Below are 21,006 nucleotides of genomic sequence, written 5' to 3'. Positions count from 1 at the left end.
TATGCTTTTTTAAAAAATATATTTATTTATTTATTTAGGCTACGCCGGGTCCTAGCTGTGGCAGGCAGGATCTTCATTGCGGCATGCAGACTTAGTTGCAGCATGTGGACTCTTTAGTTGCAGTATGAGAACTCTTAGTTGTGGCATGCATGCAGGATCTAGTTCCCCAACCAGGGATCAAACCCGGGCACCCTGCATTGGGAGTGCAGTCTTCCCACTGGTCCACCAGGGAAGTCCCACCTTCTCCTATACGTTGGCTTGCTGTTTCCCCTCCCTTTTTTTTTTTAACTTTTATTTGCTTTTATTTTTTTGTGGCATTTATTCCTGGGTCATAAGTTTCTGTTTCTTCCGTTTCTTCTGGGATATCTTTTTCTTCTGTGCAGCATCCTCTTCTGGTTTAGGAACAATCTGGTTTTTTTAGTAAGGATCATCTCAATGTGGCAGGGAGAGCTCATGTATGGTTTGATCCAACTGTGAACTCTGTAAGTTCTATGCCGCATCTTGGGGGCTTTGTTCAGCTGGATGTTCTCAATGACCAGAGAATCTACATCTAAGCCCTTAAGTTCAGCATTACTCTCTGCATTTTAGAGCATGTGCAGTAAAAATTCAGCACTCTTTTTGGGTCACCGACCCTGCGTCCAGCCCCACTGTTTGGCCTGGGCACACCTACCAACTCCACCATTGTAACGATGGAATGGCACACATTGCTTCTTTAAAGTGACATCCTTCAGATACTTGGAGGCTTTTTGGATATGCATACCCTTAATGGCCTGGGCAGTTTCATGAATGTTCTTAAAGTGAACACAAAGATCTGAACTTCTTGATTTGCATGATTTTGTGGGGTTTTCTGGGTCAAGTGAATAGCACACCATTTTTAGAGGTCACCTCAGGCCGCTTACCGGAAAAAGTGCCCTTTCTCCTTCTTAATGGTGTTTTTTGCTGAACAACTGAAGAGACTTCTTTGAATTCCTCATACACATTCTACTACCTTCACCTTGGAGCTTTCAAACTCCTACTTACCCACATTTTAGATACCTCCTTCTCCTTGAAGGCTTTCCCACTTCTATTGTACTAATCGGGCTCACTAGGCCAGGGATTCAAACCCCCTCAAGACTCTCTCTGTCCACTTCCTACCTCTATGTGTCAATTTTGTTCTCTCCGGCCAGTTTTTTCTCTATAGAAGGAAAAGTGGTCTCATAGTTCATCCATTTGCATCTTTGTTCTCTCCTGCCTGTAAGGGACTGCCTCTCCTCCCTTAAATCCAATTTTTAAAATCCTGATGAAGAATTCAGACAGCTCGACCAGCCTCAGGTCACTCATGAGCCCTGTAGCTAGAAAAGAAAGAGTGCTGGAGATGGCAGCCACCCCCCAGACCTACAAGAGGGTCTATGCAAAACCAGTTCTCCTAAAAACAAGAAAGTGCTGTTCCCAGAAGCAGGAAGAGGTAGGTGGGCAGACCCAGCAGGAGGAAGCTGCTGTGGGAGGATGCTGGGGGAGGCTGTCACTGTTGGGGGCTCACAGGGAACAGCCCTTGTCTCTGTCCAGAAGAAGCTCTTCTGCTCCATAAAGTGGTTCATCAACCTTTCTGTAGTGCCAAGAGGCAGCTGAGGCCTTCTGTGCTTGGTGGGCACAACTCTGGGAGGTCACTTTGTGCCAATCCAATAATATGAACTTCAAATCTTGTACATAGGGAATTCCCTGGCGGTCCAGTGGTTAGGACTCTGAGCTTTCACTGCCGAGGGCCCTGGTTCCATCCCTGGTCGGGGAACTGAAATCCCGCAAGCCGCGCAGGGTGGCCAAAACAAACAAACAAACAAACAAACAAACAAACAAAAAAATTTGTACATAGATGGAAACTTCATACATTGCTGGTAGCAATGTAAAATGGTGCAGCCCCTCAGGAAACAGGTTGGCAATTTCTCAAAATGTTAAACATAGTTATTCTATGGCCCAGCAATTCCACTCCTGGCTATATTCCCAAGAGAACTGAAAACATGTGTCCACACAAAAACTTGTTCATGAGTGTTCATCATAGCATTATTCATAATAGTCAAAAATGCCCATCAACTGATAAATGGAAACAAAATGTAGTATATGCATACAATGGAGTATTATTATTCAGCCATACAAAGGAATGAAATGGGGAGTTCCCTGGTGGCCTAGTGATTAGGATTCTGGGTTTTCACTGCCATGGCCCCGGTTCAATCCCTGGTTGGGGAACTGAGATACCGCAAGCCACACAGCGTGGCAAAAAAAAAAAAGGAGGGAAATATTGATATATGCTATAACATGGATGAATCTTGAAAACACTATGCTAAATGAAAGAAGACAGACCCAAACATAAAAGGCTATGTATTATGTCATTACTTTATTTTTTAATTGAAGTATAGTTGCTGTACAATATTAAATAAGTTATAGGTGTGCAACATAGTGATTCACAATTTTTAAAGGTTATACTCCATTTATAGTTATTATAAAATATTGGCTATATTCCCCCTGTTGTGCAATATATCCTTGAAGCTTATTTATGTAACACTCCTTTTAAATGAAATGTCTAGAGTAGGCAAGTCCCTAGAGAGAGAAACTAGATTACTGGTAGCCAGGAGCTGGGGTGATGGAAAATGTGGAGTGATTGCTAACGGGTATGGGGTTTCCTTTTGGGGTAATCTAACATTCTGGATCTAGACAGTGCTGGTGGAAGCACAACTCTATGAATATGCTCTATGAATTCACTCTAAAAAGGTGAATTTTATGGTATGTGAATTGCACCTCAATAAAACTTATTTTTTAGGGATTTCCCTGGCAGTCCAGTGATTAAGACTTCGCCTTCCAATGCAGGGGGTGCGGGTTCAACCCCTGGTCGGAGAGCTTAGATCCCACATGCCTCGCGGCCAAAAAAACAAAACAAAAAAAAAAAGAAAAAAAAACTGTTATTTTAAAAAATGTGTACATAGAGCTTCCGTGTTGTAATTGCTCACTTAATGTCTGTCTCTACCAATTGCAAATTCCGTGAGGGCGGTGGCTGGGTCTTTTGTATTCCCAGCAGTTGGGGTAGTGCCTGGCACAATAACATGCGTTTAAGAATTATTTGGTGAATAGATGACTGAATGAATGATACCAGCTTAAATGCCACCTCATTCAGGAAACTCCTCCCCCTGTGCTCCCGAAGAGCACCCCCCCACACCATTCTCTTTCACGGAAGGACAGACTCAGGCTGGGAAGAGTCTCCACTCCAGTTTATCACCCCAACTTCCAGGGCCAGCTCCTGGCCACATCCCCTCGGGCCACTGCAGCTACAGCACTTCATTCCTGGGGCTGGTTTTAGGGTCCCTTTCATCAACACCTGGAGATGTGCCTTTCTTCCTACTGAGCTCAGCTGTGTGTTTAAGCTTTTCTTCTTTCTTTCTTTTTTTTAAGATCTCCTATTTATTTATTTATTTATTTATTTATTTATTTTTAATTTTTGACCGTGCCACGCAGCTTATGGGATTTTAGCTCCCCAACCAGGAATCCAACCCAGGCCCTCGGCAGAGTCCTAACCAGTGGACCATCAGGGAATCCCCTAAGCTTTTTTTCTTAGGTTTTATCTCGTATTTCTGTATTTGTATTTCTGTAGTTTCTGTGTTGGCTCAATCCATCATACCAGAACCAGAAATCCCAAAAGGCTTCTATAAGCTTGTTCATGACCCCAGACTTGCTTTGCTGGGTTAGACTGCAAATTTTCTGTATATTTTCTGTCCAAGTTTTGAGAAAGGTCACAGCAAGGATACAGCAGGACGCTGTAGGTGTGGCAGTCGCTGGCTAGAAATCTCTTTTTTTTTTTGGCCACACTACGCAGCTTGTGGGATCTTAGTTCCTCGACCCGGGATCCAACCCGCGCCCTCAGCAGTGAAAGCCCAGAGTCCTAACCAATGGACCGCCAGGGAATTCCCTAAAAATCTTTTTATAACAGAGTCTGTGACATCCCAAGCCTCCCAGTGTCCTTCGGGAAAATCCCACTCAAAGTGAATATCCTATTGAAAGGGGATGGATGTGTCATTTTTGCTTTCAAGCGATAATGGATTCTGATATCATTTCATTATTGTCAGCACAGATGAAATGCTCTTTTTATAATACTGGATGAGGAGTGGACTAGTAAACATCCTATGTACATAGATGACCCACCATATGAAGAGGCCATCCACTGAGCACACATCTACATACCAGGCACTGTGTTGGCTTCTGATACGTTATATTTAAATTTCATAAGCTCTGTACAAGGTAGGTGTCATTATCTCCAGTTTCCATGGAAGAAAAGTAAGTCTCAGAGGGCTAGGTACCTGGCCCAATTACTCTAAGAGGTCGAGCTTCAATTAGTACCCAGGCTGATCTGGTTTGTGTTCCCCATCTTTCCACCAGCCCGTGTGGCTTCTCTCTGAGAAGGCATCTCTCAATTTGACATGGATGCTCTGTTTGTTCCCAGATGTATGAATGGATTCTTCACTAACCCTCCCCTTCCATTCTACTCTATGAATGTAACCAAGTTCCAAGGTCTTTCCCTGTTCCTGCCTCAATGTAAAAACCAATATATCCCTGTGGTCTGTGGTAGGCTGGACCCAGGGTTAAATGCTGACGTCTGCTGAAATTCCATCTGCTCACTGCCATCCCAGATACCACGCCGGGGCAGCCTGAGGCTCCACTGAGATCATTTCCTCCCAAGATCCATGAATCTCAGCATGGCCACCCTGACCACCCAGCCTAAACTTGGTCCCAGAGCTCCAGTAGGAACCCTGAAGCTGGTGACGTTCCCCACCAGGCCCTCACCCCTGCCATCCTGTTCTCAAGATCTTTACCTGTAATTAATTCCGACAACAACCTTTGATGTAGGAATTATTGTTTTCTACGTTTTACAGATAAGAAAACTGAGGCTCAGAGAGGCTAAGTAAACTGCCAAAAATCACACAGCTAATAAGTTGTAGAACTGGGATTCAAGCTCCAGCAGGCTGGCTTCCTGATCTATGCTCTTAGCTTCTGTGCTATGAGCTAATACACACAGAGAATTTAGATTTCATTTTCCTTAGCATTTACCACCATATAACATAATATATATTCATTTTTTAAAAATCTCTTTTATGTCTGTCTCTCCCACTAGAATGTAAGCCCCCCAAAGGCAGAGATCTTTGTCTGCTTTGTTAGCTACTGTATCAGCATCTAGAACAGGACCTGACCACAGAGTAGGTACCCAGTAAGTACATTTTGAATGAATGAATGAATGAGCACTGAAAAAATGTTAGCTATCAGTATCTTTGCACAAATAATAAGCCCACAGCAAATATCTTTTTCCAAATAAAAGAGAACTTCTCCCCCCAGAGACTACTTTTTTCACCACCCGGTAACAAAAGGCAAAAACTCAAGAAAGCCTTTATAATAGAATTTGACCTCTCTGCCTTCAGCACACCTCTCTCAAGTCCTCTGCTTTCCTGAGGATGTCAGTGTCCTTGTGAATGGCCATGCAACTCTCTTGACTCATTGTCCCATTTCTTCCTCAACTCTCATGACCTTTGCTTCCATTCTACTTCAGCTGCCCACAGGAGTGGTCCTTGTGATCCTTTTGAATGGCCAGATTTCTGAAATCTTAAGCACCTATACTCTGCTCTTTGTTCTTCCCTATTATAGCAGATTGCATTTTCCAAGATGGCAGCAATAAGATCTCCCATCCTACATGCTCTTCTTCACTGTAATATTGGCCCTGCTCCCATCCAGAGTTTGGGGCTATGTTCCTTCCCCTTAAATCTGAGAGTCCGACTGTGGCAGAAATGATGCTCTGTGCCTTTTGAGGTCAGATTGTAAACCATTCCTCCATGGTCTTCTTGGGGTGCTTGCTTGTTGAAGTCAGCCACCATGCTGTGAGGAGCCCCAGGACACATGGAGAGGCTGCATTTAGGTCTTTGGGCCAACAGCTGCAGGTCTTAACTGACAGCCAACATCAGTCACCAGACATGGGACTAAAGAAGCCTTTAAGATAACTCCAGACTCAGCCACGGCAACAGTATCAGAGACCCAAGTGCAAACCACCTAGCAGAACCCAGTCAACTCCCAGAACCATGAAAAAAAAATTTTTTTTGTTTTAAGCCTCTAAAATTTTGGGTTTATACATTATGAAGTAAGAGTAATTGAAACACCCTTCTTTCCTTCTAGTCTCTCCCTAGAGACCTGCTGTGTCCTAATCAACGTTTTCCCCATTGTCCCAGCAGGATACAGGTTGGGACATCTCCCTGATCTTCATGGCTATTTCAAGACCATTTTTCATCCTGTTTGGTTAACCTAAATGTCTCTCTTTTCACCCGCAGTCTATCACCTTAAATACTCAATCTATGTGACGGTAGCAAGCCCTGACTTTGCAGGGTTCCCTCCCTAAGAATTTCTGAGATTATCCGAGGAGGGTCATATGCCACCCATAAAGAGATGAGTTAATTTGTCCATGGTCCACACTCCAGCCAACAGTGAAGCCAAATACAAGCTGCACCTGGCCCTCCCTGCACAGCACACTATCTCTTCTTGCATATATTTTCTACACTATATGAGGATGAGAACACTTTTGAGCTAATCGATGTGCGTGCTTTCTGTTTAAAGGAAGACAATACATAACCCCTGCCAAGTTGCTGAATTCCTAGTGGGAGTGAAACCCAATCCCCCTAAAAGTGAGTTCCCTTATGGAGTCTATGATTAATCTCTCTCCAAAACTTTATTCCCTTTCTTGTCCCCTCTGACCTCAATCCTCTGCTAACTGAACACTCATCAGAGTCAGATGACAAGAATGGCTATTGTCAGTAATATCGTTAATGTGCTAAAATTGTTATTATAGATATCATCTTAATGTACAAACTCAGGTTGTTTCTCCAGAGCAAGATGAGCTAACGGGCCCCAAGCCATGGACCACCTGGCCAGCGAATCATACACCAGATACATCCTGACTCCCAAAACTATGATTAAGAAATGTCACAGAAAGCAACCAACTCAGCCAGCTTTATTTGTGAAACAAGGAAGTAAAGGCTTACTTCTCTTAAAAGAGAAAGAAAGAAAGAGAGAGAGAAAGAAAGAAAGGGAGAAATGTCACAGAAAATTGGTGTAGCCACTAAGGAAAACAGCATGGAGTTTCCTTAAAAAACTAAAAATAGAGTTACCATATGATCCAGCAATCCCATTCCTGGGCATATATCCAGAAACAATGAAAACTCTAATTTGAAAAGATACATGCACACCAATGTTCATAGCAGCACTATTTACTACAGCCAAGACATGGAAACAACCCAAGTGCCCATCAACAGACGATTGGTTTAAGATGTGATACACACACACACACACACACACACACACACACACACACACACAGGAATATTACTCAGCCATAAAAAAGAATTGCTGCCATTTGCAGCAATGTGATAGACAGAGAATATCATACTAAGTGAAGTAAGTCAGACAAAGACAAATATCATATGATATCACTTATATGTGGAATCTAAAAAATAATACAAATGAATCTATATACAAAAAGAAACAGACTCACAGAAATAGAAAACAAACGTATTGTTCCCAAAGGGGAAAGGGAGGGAGGGAGGGATAAATTAGGAGTATGGGATTAAAAGATATAAACTACTATACATAAAATAGATAAGTAACAAGGATTTACTGTATAGCACAGGGAACTATATTCAATATCTTGTAATAACCTATAATAGAAAATAATCTGAAAAAAAATATATATATAACTGAATCGCTTTGCTGTGCACCTAAAACTAACACAATATTGTCAATCAAATATACGTACTTCAATTTTTAAAATGTCACAGAAATGTCACAAGATGATGAGTAATCTCAGCCTTTTTGTTCTTCCCTTTTAAAAAATCCCCAAACTCAAAGTCCAGGATGGAGTGGATCTGAGGCTTGTCTCCCACTCCCTTGCTTGGTGCCCTGTAATTGCAGTAATTCTGTACTTTGCTGCAAACTTCCGCTGGCAGTTTGGCTTTCTGCACCGCAGGCACATAAGCCCTTTGCTCGGTTTCAGGATCAGGTGTTAAAAACATATGTATATGTATAACTGATTCACTTTGTTATAAAGCAGAAACTAACACACGAAAAAAAAAAACAGTTGCCTTCAAGTACAACTCCTATGAATGTTTATCCTTTGTTTATTTTAAAACTTCCTAATTAGAGGCTTTCCAAGATACTCTGTGAACTCCTCAACAATTCAGAGGAAGCCCAAGAATAAATTATTCAAAAATCATTAACAAAAGGCTTTACCTTCTCTCATAATTTAGTTGGCAATCTTTTCTTGCTGGTATAGAAAATATTTTTTAGAAGGCTTGTGTGTTAGGAACAAGGCTTCTTCTAGCAATCTTTTGGCCAAGGAGATAGCAATAGTACCTGTCTCAAAGTGTCTGAGGAGGATTAAATGCATGGTGGCTGGCACACAGTAAGTGCCCAATAAATGCTAATTATCGTCATCTTAATCCTTGTCTCTACAGGTAAAAGAAAAATGAAGCATTCAGTGAAATTTAATTCTTCCAGAAGCGATGGCTTAAAAAAGGCAATTATTGACTCCATGAAAAAGAAAGAGAAGTACAAAAAGGGTAAAATAAAAATAATAGACTAGGTGATAGACTAAACTGCTATTTGAAAACTAAAATTATCATATTGGGTAAATGCTATCCAAAATTTAACTGATCTGTATTTCAATAACTCCATGAAACACATAAATTTGTGTAGTTACTTAGAAGAACATTTAACAATTTTTTTTTGGCCACACTGCACGGCTTATGGGATCTTAGTTCCCCCACCAGGGATTGAACCCACACCCTCGGGAGCGAAATCGCATAGTTCTAAACACTGGACCGCCAGGGAATTCCCTTAACAACTTATTTATTTATTTATTTATTCTTTTTTTTTTTTTTTTTTTTGCAGTACGCGGGCCTCTCACTGTTGTGGCCTCTCCCACTGCGGAGCACAGGCTCCGGACGCGCAGGCTCAGCGGCCATGGCTCACGGGCCTAGCCGCTCCGCGGCATGTGGGATCTTCCCGGACCGGGGCACGAACCCGTGTCCCCTGCATCGGCAGGCGGACTCTCAACCACTGCGCCACCAGGGAAGCCCTTAACAACTAATTTAAAGTGCACATTCCTGGGCTTTGCTTCTTCCCTGATTCCCAGCAGAGGAGAGACCTGGGAATGTGTACTTTTGTCAAATCCTCTAGTTGGTCCTTACAATCAAACAAATTCTGGCAGTAATATTGATTGGAGGGTTAATGAGTGCATGGCTTTCCTGGGGAGGCTAATTAGTACCCCTACCTTGAATATTCTCCAGGTTAAATGATGTTGGCCCTAGAGCGGCTGTTTTCAAATTCTAATGTGCTCAAAAATCACCTGAAGAGTTGTTAAAAATTCAGATTCCTGGTCCTACCACCAAGAGATTCTGATTCAGAGATCTGGGGGGCACTCAGCAATCTACATTTTTCAACCAGCCCCTCCCCTCCAGGGCAAGTCTTTGAGAAGCACTTTCAACACTGGTCATTCACACGCTAGAGAGAAGCCAGACATATTTTTTAAAAGTAAAAGTCTGACTTTGCTGTATAATTTGAATTTCCCAGACCTCATCAACGTGTGCAAATAAACAAGGTTACATTAAAATTGTAACTGAGGCTTGTGAATTTGGAACACCAGATGATTGTGCAATAATCAGTTCTCCTCCCCAGGTTTATCTGGAGAGCTCAAAAAGTGTCTTCGGGTATGCGTGTGTTGTCTTTTTATTTGCCACACTGACGGTTCAAATCTCAGCTCCATTACTTAACAAGGGGGGCAAGTTACTGTTGCTTATCTGTTGCTGCCTCACGAATGATCCCAAAACTTAGTGGCTTAAAACAGCAACAACCGTTTTGTTATTTCTCCACGTTTCTGTGGGTTGGGAGTTTAAGAAGGGCTTGGTTGGTGCAGCATCTCCCCATATGGTTGAAATCAGACAGGGGTTAGAACTGGGGCAGTAGGGGGAAGGAGAAGCAAGGGCTGGCTGGGTATCTCTCACTCTCCCTCTTCATGTAGTTTCAGGACCTCTCTATGTGGTCATACCAGGTGGGTTAGTTTGAGCTTCCTCACGGCATGGCTTCCTCAGGCCACTCCTTCCATGGCAGCTCAGGGCTTCAGGATAAGTGTTCCAGTAAACAAGTTGAAAAGGGCATCTCCTTTTCTGACCTAGCCTTGGAAGTCACACTGCCTCATTTCTGCTGCATTCTGTAGGTTACAAGAGAGTCAGAAGCCTGCCCAGATTCAAGCAGAGGGGAATAAACATCATCGCTCAGGATGGTGGATCATCGCTCAGGTAGGAGGATCAAGGGCACACTGCAGAATAACATGTGGGTTAGGCAATACGGTGGCAGCTTTGGAAATCCTTGGAAATCTCAATCTGCGACATAACAACCTCTATCCAAGCCTAACTTTCTCATCTGTAAAAGAAGGATAATAGAAGTATCTACCTTATAGTGTTGTAGTGAGGACTAAGTGAATAAATACATGGAAAGCACTTAGAATAGTATCTGGCATGCTTCATAAACACTAGCTATTATTATCACCGGTACTATCATCAATATTTCCATTGCTCACTGAACCAGGAGTATGCAATCATGGCCCTCCTAGGTCCTCAGAAGTGCCTGAGTCCAAGTACACCACTGCCTCTGGCCTCTATTTCCCTAATCACTGTCACTGTCTGTAAATCTTCCACCATGGCTAGTGTCCCTGTTGGCTGAGCCAAGACCCTGCAGCCACTGGTTCCCATAACTTCTCAGAGATGCCAATGAGTGGACCGCACAGGACTGGCTGCAATCCACTGCTGTCACTGCCTCAGTGTAATTATTGCCACAATCCCAAACTCTGGCAGGTAGCCCAATATTTCCACAGAGGAGGGTGTGGGGAGACCCACAGGCCTTGTGTCAGGGATGGTAGATGCAATGGCAGCATTAGCTTCTGGTGGTGACAGTGACAGGGTTCTGGTGCCAGTGGAGGGGCAGGCCAGGTGTCCAGCTAGGGCATCAGGGAGGGGTGTCTTCACCAGAGCAGCTCTCAGACAGGACCTGGGCCCTTGTGGCTGCCTATAGAGCTTCCCATCATGTTTTCCCTGACCATCCAGCAATTTTGCAAACTATCCAATATCCTTTTAATACATTTCTTTTTAAATTAGCCAGAGTTGATTGTGATGCTTGCCCATAGTGCCTCGACCCATACTGGAACTTTTAGCATTTTTTAACTTCAGAAGCTTCAGAGCACAGTGCCCTCAGCAGGGACACCAGCTCTATGAGAATGCTCTGGCTCAGAAGACGTAAGGCCTGCCAAGGGGCTGTGGGCATTAACCAAGGAGGCCAGAGCACGGGGAATGAACATGGTGATGCCCTGGGGTAACAAACCTGCCAGTTCTCAGGAGTACCAATAAGACACACTAGAAGACTCCCTCCAAGGGCAGGGGGAGGCAGGAGGAAGATCCTATGACAGCAGGTGAGGCTAAGACCCAGAGACATTTGGGATGTTCATAACTATTGACGTGGCCTTCTATTTACCCACAGGCTGAGGCAGGCCCTAGGAAACCTGTTAGTCCACAACCACCTCCACGAGCCACCAGGAGACCTGTTGCCCAGGTCCTGGCCACAGTACGTAACCTCAAAATAGGGGCCATCAAGGCTTGTTAGAATGTCTGGGGTTGAGAAGGGAAGAATTCTGAAATTTGTTGTTTGTTTGCATTTTTTAAAAATTATTTATTTTTGGCTGCGTTGGGTCTTTGTTGCTGCATGCGGGCTTTCTCTAGTTGAGTCGAGCTGGGGCTACTCTTCGTTGCAGTACACGGGTTTCTCATTGCGGTGACTTCTCTTGTTGCAGACCACGGGCTCTAGGCGTGCGGACTTCAGCAGTTGTGACACATGGGCTCAGTAGTTGTGGCTCAAGGGCTTAGTTGCTCCATGGCATGTGGGATCTTCCCAGACCAGGGCTCGAACTTGTGTCCCCTGCTAATATTAGTAGGCGGATTCTTAACTACTGTGCCACCAGGGAAGTCCCTAAATTTTTAATTGATATATATATATATATATCAACTTGGGTTTTTTTAAAACAATGTTTGTCTTTACCTGTAGCAGATGACACAGGAAGGTGGTATAAAGAGAGAGAGAAAGGGGCAGAAAATAGGGAAAACAGAAAAAGAGAGAGGGAAAATAGGTTAAAGCTGACAATATCACTTTCATACAACTCTAGAGAATTTAGGTAGCAGCATGCAATGTCCAAGTCAGATGATTCAGGGTGTGCTGGTAGCATCATCCCCATCCTCAGGGAAGCCTAGAGTTCATTTCTCAGTGAAGATACTTCAAGGTTGGGATGCCCAGCCATAGGGAGGGAGGAGTCCAGGATCTGGCCAGGAGTGGGTCACTTAACCTGTCTTTGCCTCAATGTCCTCAAAGGAACAAGACAAGTGAGGACTCAGGCACCTGTTCTCGAAGAAGAAAGAAAAAAGGAGTCACAGGAGTATCTTTAACAATGCTATGGGACTTCCCTCGTGGTGCAGTGGTTAAGAATCCGCCTGTCAATGCAGGGGACATGGGTTCAAGCCCTAGTCCGAGAAGATCCCACATGCCCGGAGCAACTAAGTCTGTGTGCCACAACTACTGAGCCCATGAGCCACAACTACTGAAGACTGTGTGCCTAGAGCCAGTGCTCCACAACAAAGAGAACCCGCCACAGTGAGAAGCCCGCGCACTGCAATGAAGAGTAGCCCCCGCTCGCCGCAACTAGAGAAAGCCTGCGCGCAGCAACGAAGACCCAACGCAGCCAAAAATTAATTAATTAATTAATTAATTAATTAATTTAAAAAAGAATGCTACGGGACAGTTCAGTTCAGGAACAGAACTGCTAAAGTACAGTTTGTTCTGTAAAGGAGCTACTGCAAAGGAACTTGTAGGGGTCACGACTGCACACCCTGCCCCTGAATCCGCTCACACCAGCAGCCCTCTGCACAGCTGGCCAGTTAATCCGGTACCAGCAACCGTGGCCACTTAAGCCTTCTTATTTCATGAGGATGAAAAAATGAATGGTTGTTTTTTGGAGCAAAGAATGTGTCTCTGAAAATTACAGCTGAAAGGAACTTTCTAGATGACTGAGTCCAACCCCTTTGATAGCAAATTTCAGTCAAATTCAATCTAAAAGCAAAACACTTGATACACTAAAAGGAGTTCTGGTCAATAAAACAATGTTAAGAGAGTGACGGTTTTTGACAATCTTGAATGATGTATTGGTTATTTACTGCTGCATAACAAATTACCCCCCAAACCTTAAACCTTTAGTGACTTAAAACAACAATAGTTATTGGAACTTCCCTGGCAGTCCAGTGGTTAAGACTCTGAGCTTCTACTGCAGAGGGCATGGGTTCGATCCCTTGTTGGAGAACTAAGATCCCACATGCCTCGTGGTGCAGCCAAATAAATAAATAAAAATAAAACAACAATACTCACTATCTCACAGTTTCTCTCAGTCAGGAATCTAGGTTCCCAGGAATCCACAGCTTAGCTGTGTCCTCTGTCTCAGGGTTTCTCACAAGGCTGTGTCAAGGTTTCAGCCAAGGCTGCAGTCTTATCTGAAGATTTGACTGGAGAAGGGGCTGCTTCAAAGCTTCCTCACATGGTTTTGGCAAGATTCAGTTCCTCACTGGTTGTTGGACTGGGAGCCTTAGTTCCTTGATGACTGTTGCCCAGAGATCAACCTCAGTTCCTTACTATCTGTGCCTCCCCAGGTAGCAATTTGCTTCATCAGGGTAAGCAAGCAGAGAGAGCAAGAGAGAGTGCCAGCTAAAAGAAAGTGGTAGTGAGATGGAAGTCCCAGTCTTTTGTAAGTAACCTAATCATGGAAGTGACATCCGATCATCTTTGTGTATTCTATTCCTTAGAATCCAGGGAACAGGTCCAACCCACACTTAAGAGGAAGCTATTACACAAGGGAGTGAATACCAAGAGGCAGGATTATTGGGAGTCATGTCAGAAGCTGCCTACAGATGGTGTATAGAAGGTAGGGAAGGGGTTAGAATCACAGAAATGCAGAATTTTCTGGTTGAAAAGAAAAGGCCCTGTAAATCCCGCCACCCACATGATGCCTGAATTCCCAATATAGCTCCCTGACAAGCGGCTTCTCATTCTACATCTGCACAATGACATGGTTAGAAATGGTCTCCTAGCCATACTGGACGAGAAACCATCTGCCTATGATGTTCACCCATGCCCGTGCAGGCACCTTACAACCTGAAAAAATGGTGGAAAGGTCAGAAGATTCTATTCTCTTTAAATGATGGCTAGCTGCTTTCGCAAAAGCTGAAAGGTAAATTACAAATAAAGATTTGGTCTAATTTTTAAAGTAACCTGGAATATGTAGAATGTTTCTGCAATTATTAGTCCATGTATTTTGACATATAAAACACCAAAGATCTCTCAAAGGAGCTGGACAAATCAGCAAGTGTTAAAGAAAACAGCAGTGGGAGTGTCTAGTACAACCAAACCAGTCATCAAAGTCAGCAGTTAAAAATTCCAGAACCAAGAAAATAAATGGATCAAAAGAAAGGGAAGGGGCTTCCCTGGTGGCTCAGTGGTTGAGAGTCCGCCTGCTGATGAAGGGGACACGGGTTCGTGCCCTGGTCCGGGAAGATCCCACATGCCGCAGAGCGGCTGGGCCCGTGAGCCATGGCCGCTGAGCCTGCGCGTCCGGAGCCTGTGCTCCACAGTGGGAGAGGCCACAACAGTGGGAAAAAAAAGGAAGGGAAGGCCCTCATGCTTTACTCCTTTCACACGAAGGATATTTTTCATGTGTAATTCTGAATTTGGCAAGATGTCTGAACTGTGGCTCAGTGACTGGCATACAGCATTTCAGAGTTTACAGCACGCTCTCTGGGAAACTGTCATAGCCAAAGTTATGGCATCATGTTTGACCCTCACTTATCCACAAGACCCGGCTCAAACGGCTGTTCATAAACGTCAACTTTAGTGTCAAAAGACATAAGATTGTAGAAGGTAATTAAGGTTATCAAAAAGCAATGAAGCCAAGAAGGAAGGAAAAAAGGAAGGAAAGGAGGAAGGAGAGGAGGAAGGAGGGGAGGAAGGTCCCTTCCTTCAAGTACTTCCCCCTCATTTTGGATGAATCCAAGATTATAGGAATACATTAATACCTACATTCATGACCACAGCACTGTTTTGGGGTGTGTGCTTATTGGAAAACCAATCAACTAATTAACTCATAGAATGGCCAAGATGAAAAGGATCTTGAGGAACATGTGGTCTTATCCCTAATTTCAAAGATGAGGAAATCAGGTTCCACAGAGGCTAAATTACTCACCAAGTAGACATAGAAGAGGGACACTTAGGTCAACCATTCCCACAAGGGGTCCAACGAGGAACAGCTGAAGCCAAAACAGTAGTGTCTCCTCCTACAGGGACAACCAGTTCCCTTCGCCTCTCGCACACGCTGCAGCAAGCAGGATTTCTCAACTTTGTGTTTGTGCAAACCCTTGAGCAGCGCCAGCTCCTGCACCAAGAGGCTCTCCACTCTGTTTGCAATGGAGGGCAAAGGCTGCGATGGTTCGGCCCGCTCCCAACTCTCTCTACAGAGGCCTGAAAACACATTTGTTGTTCCTAGTTAGGTGAGTAGAGACCAGGCCCGTCGAGGAGGGGTAGAAGTGGCCAGACCAGCCTCAGGGATTGTGAGGTCCTGTCCTGATCCCTCTGATGGCTGGAGAGGGTAGTGAGGACTGGGCCATCCAGAATGACTGCCCAGCACCACAGCCAGCAGGTCCCTGGGGGTCCAACCCAGGAGGCACCTGCCAGTCCTAACTGAGTGCTCTGAGCTGGGTGGCCATGCCAAGTGACATCCCCAGGGGGCCTCCAGGGTGCCCCCCAACTCCAGGGTGAAGTCAAGGTCAGCCCCAGGCACACACGGTGCTGGTGCACAGCACTAAAAGAGTACAGTGCTGGTCCAGATCTGGCTGAGGGTCAGTGGGAACAGTTGTGGGCCTGGAAGAACCCCCAGGGAGAAGCCAAGGCCAAGAGCAGGCAAGGTTCCGGCCAGACGCCGCCCTAGTACAGGGCCTTTTCTCCTGCTGTTCTTTCTCTGCTTGGAGTGTGATTCCTCACGTGTGCTAGATCCCATGAACCCTGTTGTAGGCCTCTCCTTCGGGTATTGTGTCACCCTGTGCTTTTCCTTGCACTTCTCTCTGAAACGAGCTCATTCCCTTAAAAAAAAAAAAAAAAAAAAGAGGGGTTAAAGTTACTTTCCTCTTGAAGTAAAAGAAAAATAGTCAACCAGAGGAGAGCATTAACTGTTACTATTCTAGAAGACTTCACTGGCCACCACACAGGGAACAGACGGGAAAGGGGGTAGACCCTCAAAGAATTTTGAAGCTAATGTTAGTGAAGGTTGAAATAATTTGTCTGCTTTTCTATATGTTTTCCCTCAGCCCAAATGAAACCTAACTTTTAGCTCTAGATGCAAGATCGAAAAAACACGGAATGCAAGACAACACGTTGAAAAGACCAAAGAGTGGAAGGAAGACGGTTGTATCCAGAGGTGTTCAGTGAAATCTGATGCTAAGAGATCAGGAAAGGAGAAAATGGAGGGTGAAGAGGGGGACATTTCAAGAGTTGAGCAGGTTATTTTTTATCAGACATAGTGTTTACTGGACTCTCCTCCATTAAAATATTGCTCATGGAGGGCTTCCCTGGTGGCGCAGTGGTTGAGAATCTGCCTGCCGATGCAGGGGACACAGGTTCGTGCCCCCGTCCGGGAAGATTCCACATGCTGCGGAGCTGCTGGGCCCGTGAGCCATGGCCGCTGAGCCTGCGCATCCGGAGCCTGTGCTCCGCAATGGGAGAGGCCACAACAGTGAGAGGCCCGCGTACCGCAAAAAAAAAAAAAAAAAAAAAAATTGCCCATGGAAATAAGATTAATATTTATTCCCTATGGTTCCCAGAATACCAAAAAAAAAGAGGGGAGAGAAAGACAGGGGAGGTAGTTAGAAAGAGAAGGAGGGTTTGAAGGAGAAGTGGGGAAATCCCCAGAAAATTCCAGGCAGGTCTATGCCCTTGCTTCACTACTCTCCCCTCCAATTCTGTATTTACCTCCAGAAAGGATTCCAAGCCTATTTTGACTTCTCTCTCCTACTTCTCAATCCATGCTTGTTCCTCAAGTATTTAGTTAGGGAGGAAAGCTATGAGCTAGTACAATCTGCTCCCCTACCACCTCTGGAATTTTCCCCGGGGAAATTGGACACAATAAACTCAGACAATGGAAGCATTCACTCCAGGGCAGCCAGGGATGCCTTTGTTCTGGTGAACCAGAATGAAGCTTAACTAAATATGCCAGGGAGCAACTTAAAGTGGAAATGGAAAATGACTTTCCACTTGGAGAGAGAGTAAAACACATTAGCAAGAGATTTTGGGTCTAAGAAAATCCAATGAGTTACAAAGGATCATTTTCATTCTGGCCTAGTGAGACCACGGTCGAAGTTAACGATTAAAGTTTGAGAAAAGTGCCTGCGTATTCCATTTCTTTAAAGTCGTATTCCCCCCACCACTTTATTGAGGTATGACTGACATATAGAAAGCTGTACATATTTAACTCATACAACTTGATGTGTTTGAGGGTACAATTGTATCCTCTTTTGGATCATACGGTAATTAGAATGCTTAAACATTTTAGACACACAGACATGGTACCTGGATCATTTAAAAGGCAATGTGTCATTATACTAGGAAGTGTCTAAATTTAGCTGTTTTGTAGAGAGTTCTATCTCTGATTAAAAGAGGGAGTATAAAAGGCTCCAACTAGGAACTACTGCACTGCTCTGGGCCAGAAATGATAATCGCTAGATTGAAAGTATGATGGTGGGGATGACGGAGAGGAAGAGGCAGACAAGAGAGTTGGCCCAGAGATACAACCAAATGGGACCTGGAGAGCAAGTGGATCTGGTGGCATGGGTAAAGAGAGAACTCAAGAAGGTTCCCACGTGCCCGGGTGAGATGGCCAGTTATGGCACATGGCAGTGCCAGTCACTGAGCTGGCAGATAAAGCTGGGAGAATACATACCATCACTCAGCCAGTCAATACACTCTGACCAAGAGCCTGCAGAGGGCCCGTGTCTCCAGCCCCATGACAGACATCTCACCCGCCCTGTCTTCACGATTACAAAATGAAGCTTGTTTTAAGAACCCAATAACATCATTGTGTTTAACAGTTGGTGTAGATATTCAGAAGTCCTCAGACAGTGCACATTTAATGAACCTTATAAGTGAAAAAATTAGATAAAAGTAAGTGAACTCCATGAAGCCAAGAATTATGCCTTTTGGGTGTTCCATTTGCTAATCCCTCCTTCTGCACCCTAGGCCACTTAACAAGCATGCTGGGAGAACAGGGGATGGAGGAGGTGTGCAAGGGGCAGAGGGACACGAGCCACGGTGACACCCTCCTCCACCTGGCCGCCAGTTTGTCCATTCCTTTCTATAATCCACTCATTTAAAAACAGTTTCCCAAGTGTAAAATATCAGCTTTGTTCAATGACAAAATGGATACTCAAGGTTCGAATTCACTGAGAAGGAAAACAACTCAAATACCATTTGGGAAATTTTAAATTCAAAGAAACTGAAAAAAAGTTCAGAGACAATAGTGGAAGTAAAACCAATTTTAAAGGACACTGTGTTGATCCAGGCAAGCCTGGTTGGTTTCTTGGCCAATCTCTTCCCTATGTCTTTGTCCCTCTCAAAGTGTGGTGTCATTTTCAAACTTGGGAAAAGAGCTATTGGGGAACTTTTGTTCTTTAGAAGCCCACTGCTGCCGAAAGGCTGTTTTGACTCATAACTAAGCCACACCAACTGGGAGGCAGCCTGTGACAATGATTTCTGTTTGAGCAACACATGCTCTTGAGCTAAGAGACACTCCACTCTGTTTGCAACTGGATGGAGCAGGTGTCTGAGGAGAGACAGACCATTGTCACCAGTATCGAAGGAATGAATTAAGACGTTGATTTCAAGGAGCCAACAGTTTCCCGAGAAGCCTCCACAGTCTGGACCCACTGGGCCTCCCCAGACACTGAGGGTGAAGGTGAGGAGACTTGGGGCTGGGCCACCTTTTCTCCGAGGCCCTGATGAAAACTTGGCCTGGAGTGAAAAGGAGCTCCTCACCAGTTATCCTCCTCCCTCTCCCCTCCTTGTCCAGTTTCTGGAATGTTCTTTAAAACAAAGATCAGTTACTTCTCAGCTCACCACCTTTCAACAGCCTCCCATAGTTCTTAGAGTAATGACCAAAGATCTTACTAGGGTCTCAGAAACCCTTCCTGACTGGCCCCTGTGACCCCTGTGACCTCATCTCCTGCCTTTCTGTCCTGCTTTGGCCATACTGGCATCCCAGCTATTCCTGAAACACACCAGGCACACACCCTTCTCAGGGTCGTGGCACTTGCTGATCCATCTCTTTGCGGGAGGACTCTCAGATCTTCCTGTGGCTCCATCTCTCACTTCATTTGGGTCTTTGCTGCAGTCACCTCCTCAGACAGGTCTTTCCGTCTAAAACAGTCCCCCTAAAATACTCACACTCTATCCCCTTGCCCTGCTTCATTCTTCTTCATATATGTATCACATCCTAATATTACATTGTACCTTTAATACTTATTGTTTGTTTACCTCCACCTTATGGGAGAAGGAATCTTGTGCTTGATGAATGAACGAATGAATGAGTAAATGAAAAAAGTGAGGACAACCAACAAAAGGTTATTCTCTTTTAATTAGTCCAGATTCAATACTAGGAAATGCCATCAAATGGAAAATTTCAATGCTTGCTAGGATTTCCATATAAACGAGGTAAATCACAAAATCTCCCTCCCTTGATATGCATTCATTCTAAAGATATTTATTGTGTGCCTACTATGTGTCAATTACTAGGTTCTGAGAATGAACAAGATGAGACTCCTGCCATGTGGAGCTTATGTTCTAATTTGGGGGGAAGGACATACAATTTTTTTAAATAAACAAATAATGAGCTAATTTTTTTTTTTTTTTTTTTGCGTTACACGGGCCTCTCACTGTTGTGGCCTCTCCTGTTGCGGAGCACAGGCTCCGGACGCGGAGGCTCAGCGGCCATGGCTCACAGGCCCAGCCGCTCCGCGGCATGTGGGATCCTCCCAGACTGGGGCACGAACCCGCGTCCCCTGCATCGGCAGGCGGACTCTCAACCACTGCGCCACCAGGGAGGCCCTATGAGCTAATTTTTGAGTGTGGTATCTGCGCTGAGGGAACGAAGCAGGGTGGTGTGACCAGAAGGAGGATGAGTTCCTCCTTTAGACAGAGTGAGACAGAAATCCTCTGCAGAGGTGATGCTTGAGCTGAGGCCTGAAAGATGAGAAAGATCCAGACATGGTGAGAGGTATAGGAAGTCCATTTCATGCAGGGAAGAGCATGTGCAAAAGTCCTGAGAAGAGGAAACACTTGGTGCTTACAGGGCTGGAGCACAATGAGCAAGAGGGAAGAGAAAGATGGAAGGTGGGGCCAGATCATGCTAGGATTTTGTTTTGATTTTACTTTAAACTCAATTCGAGGGAATTCGCCAGCAGACCAATGGTTAGGACTCTGCGCTTTCACTGCTGAGGGCTTGGGTTCAATCCCTGGTCGGGAACTAAGATCCTGCAAGCTGCGTGGTGTGGCCAAAAAAATTAAAAAATAAACTAAATTCTAAAACATTCAATGCTGTCAAGTGGGGGAGTCACGTAATATCATTTATATTTGACAGTCACTCAGTGTATCAGTTATCTACTGCTGTGTAACAAACCACCCCAAGCTTAGTGATGTAAAATCACAGTCACAACACTCACTATCATTCTCACAGTTCTGGGGGCTGACTAAACTCAACTAGGTGGTTCTTGATCAAGGTCTCTTATGTGGTTGCCTTTAAACAACAGCTGGGCTGGAGTCATCTCAGGGCTTCCT

At 44.5% G+C, this 21,006-nt stretch overlaps 1 protein-coding gene and 1 pseudogene across 2 annotated transcripts in view; one reads left to right on the top strand and one right to left on the bottom strand.

The window, feature by feature from the left end:
• SEPTIN14 (septin 14) overlaps window positions 1-21,006 on the top strand; it is a gene marked incomplete at both ends in the record, with an annotated part of 572,766 nt that overhangs the window by 299,669 nt on the left and 252,091 nt on the right. The gene's annotated exons all lie outside the window — the stretch shown is intronic.
• On the bottom strand, window positions 319-872 carry LOC307062631 (large ribosomal subunit protein uL22-like; annotated as a pseudogene). Its single transcript has one exon. The product of its transcript is annotated as a large ribosomal subunit protein uL22-like (transcript).

Source organism: Hyperoodon ampullatus (genome assembly GCF_949752795.1).
Source record: "Hyperoodon ampullatus genome assembly, chromosome: 14".
Classification (NCBI taxonomy): Eukaryota; Metazoa; Chordata; class Mammalia; order Artiodactyla; family Ziphiidae; genus Hyperoodon; species Hyperoodon ampullatus.
Note: the sequence above shows the minus strand (reverse complement) of the source record. Positions and strands in the feature narration are given on the sequence as shown.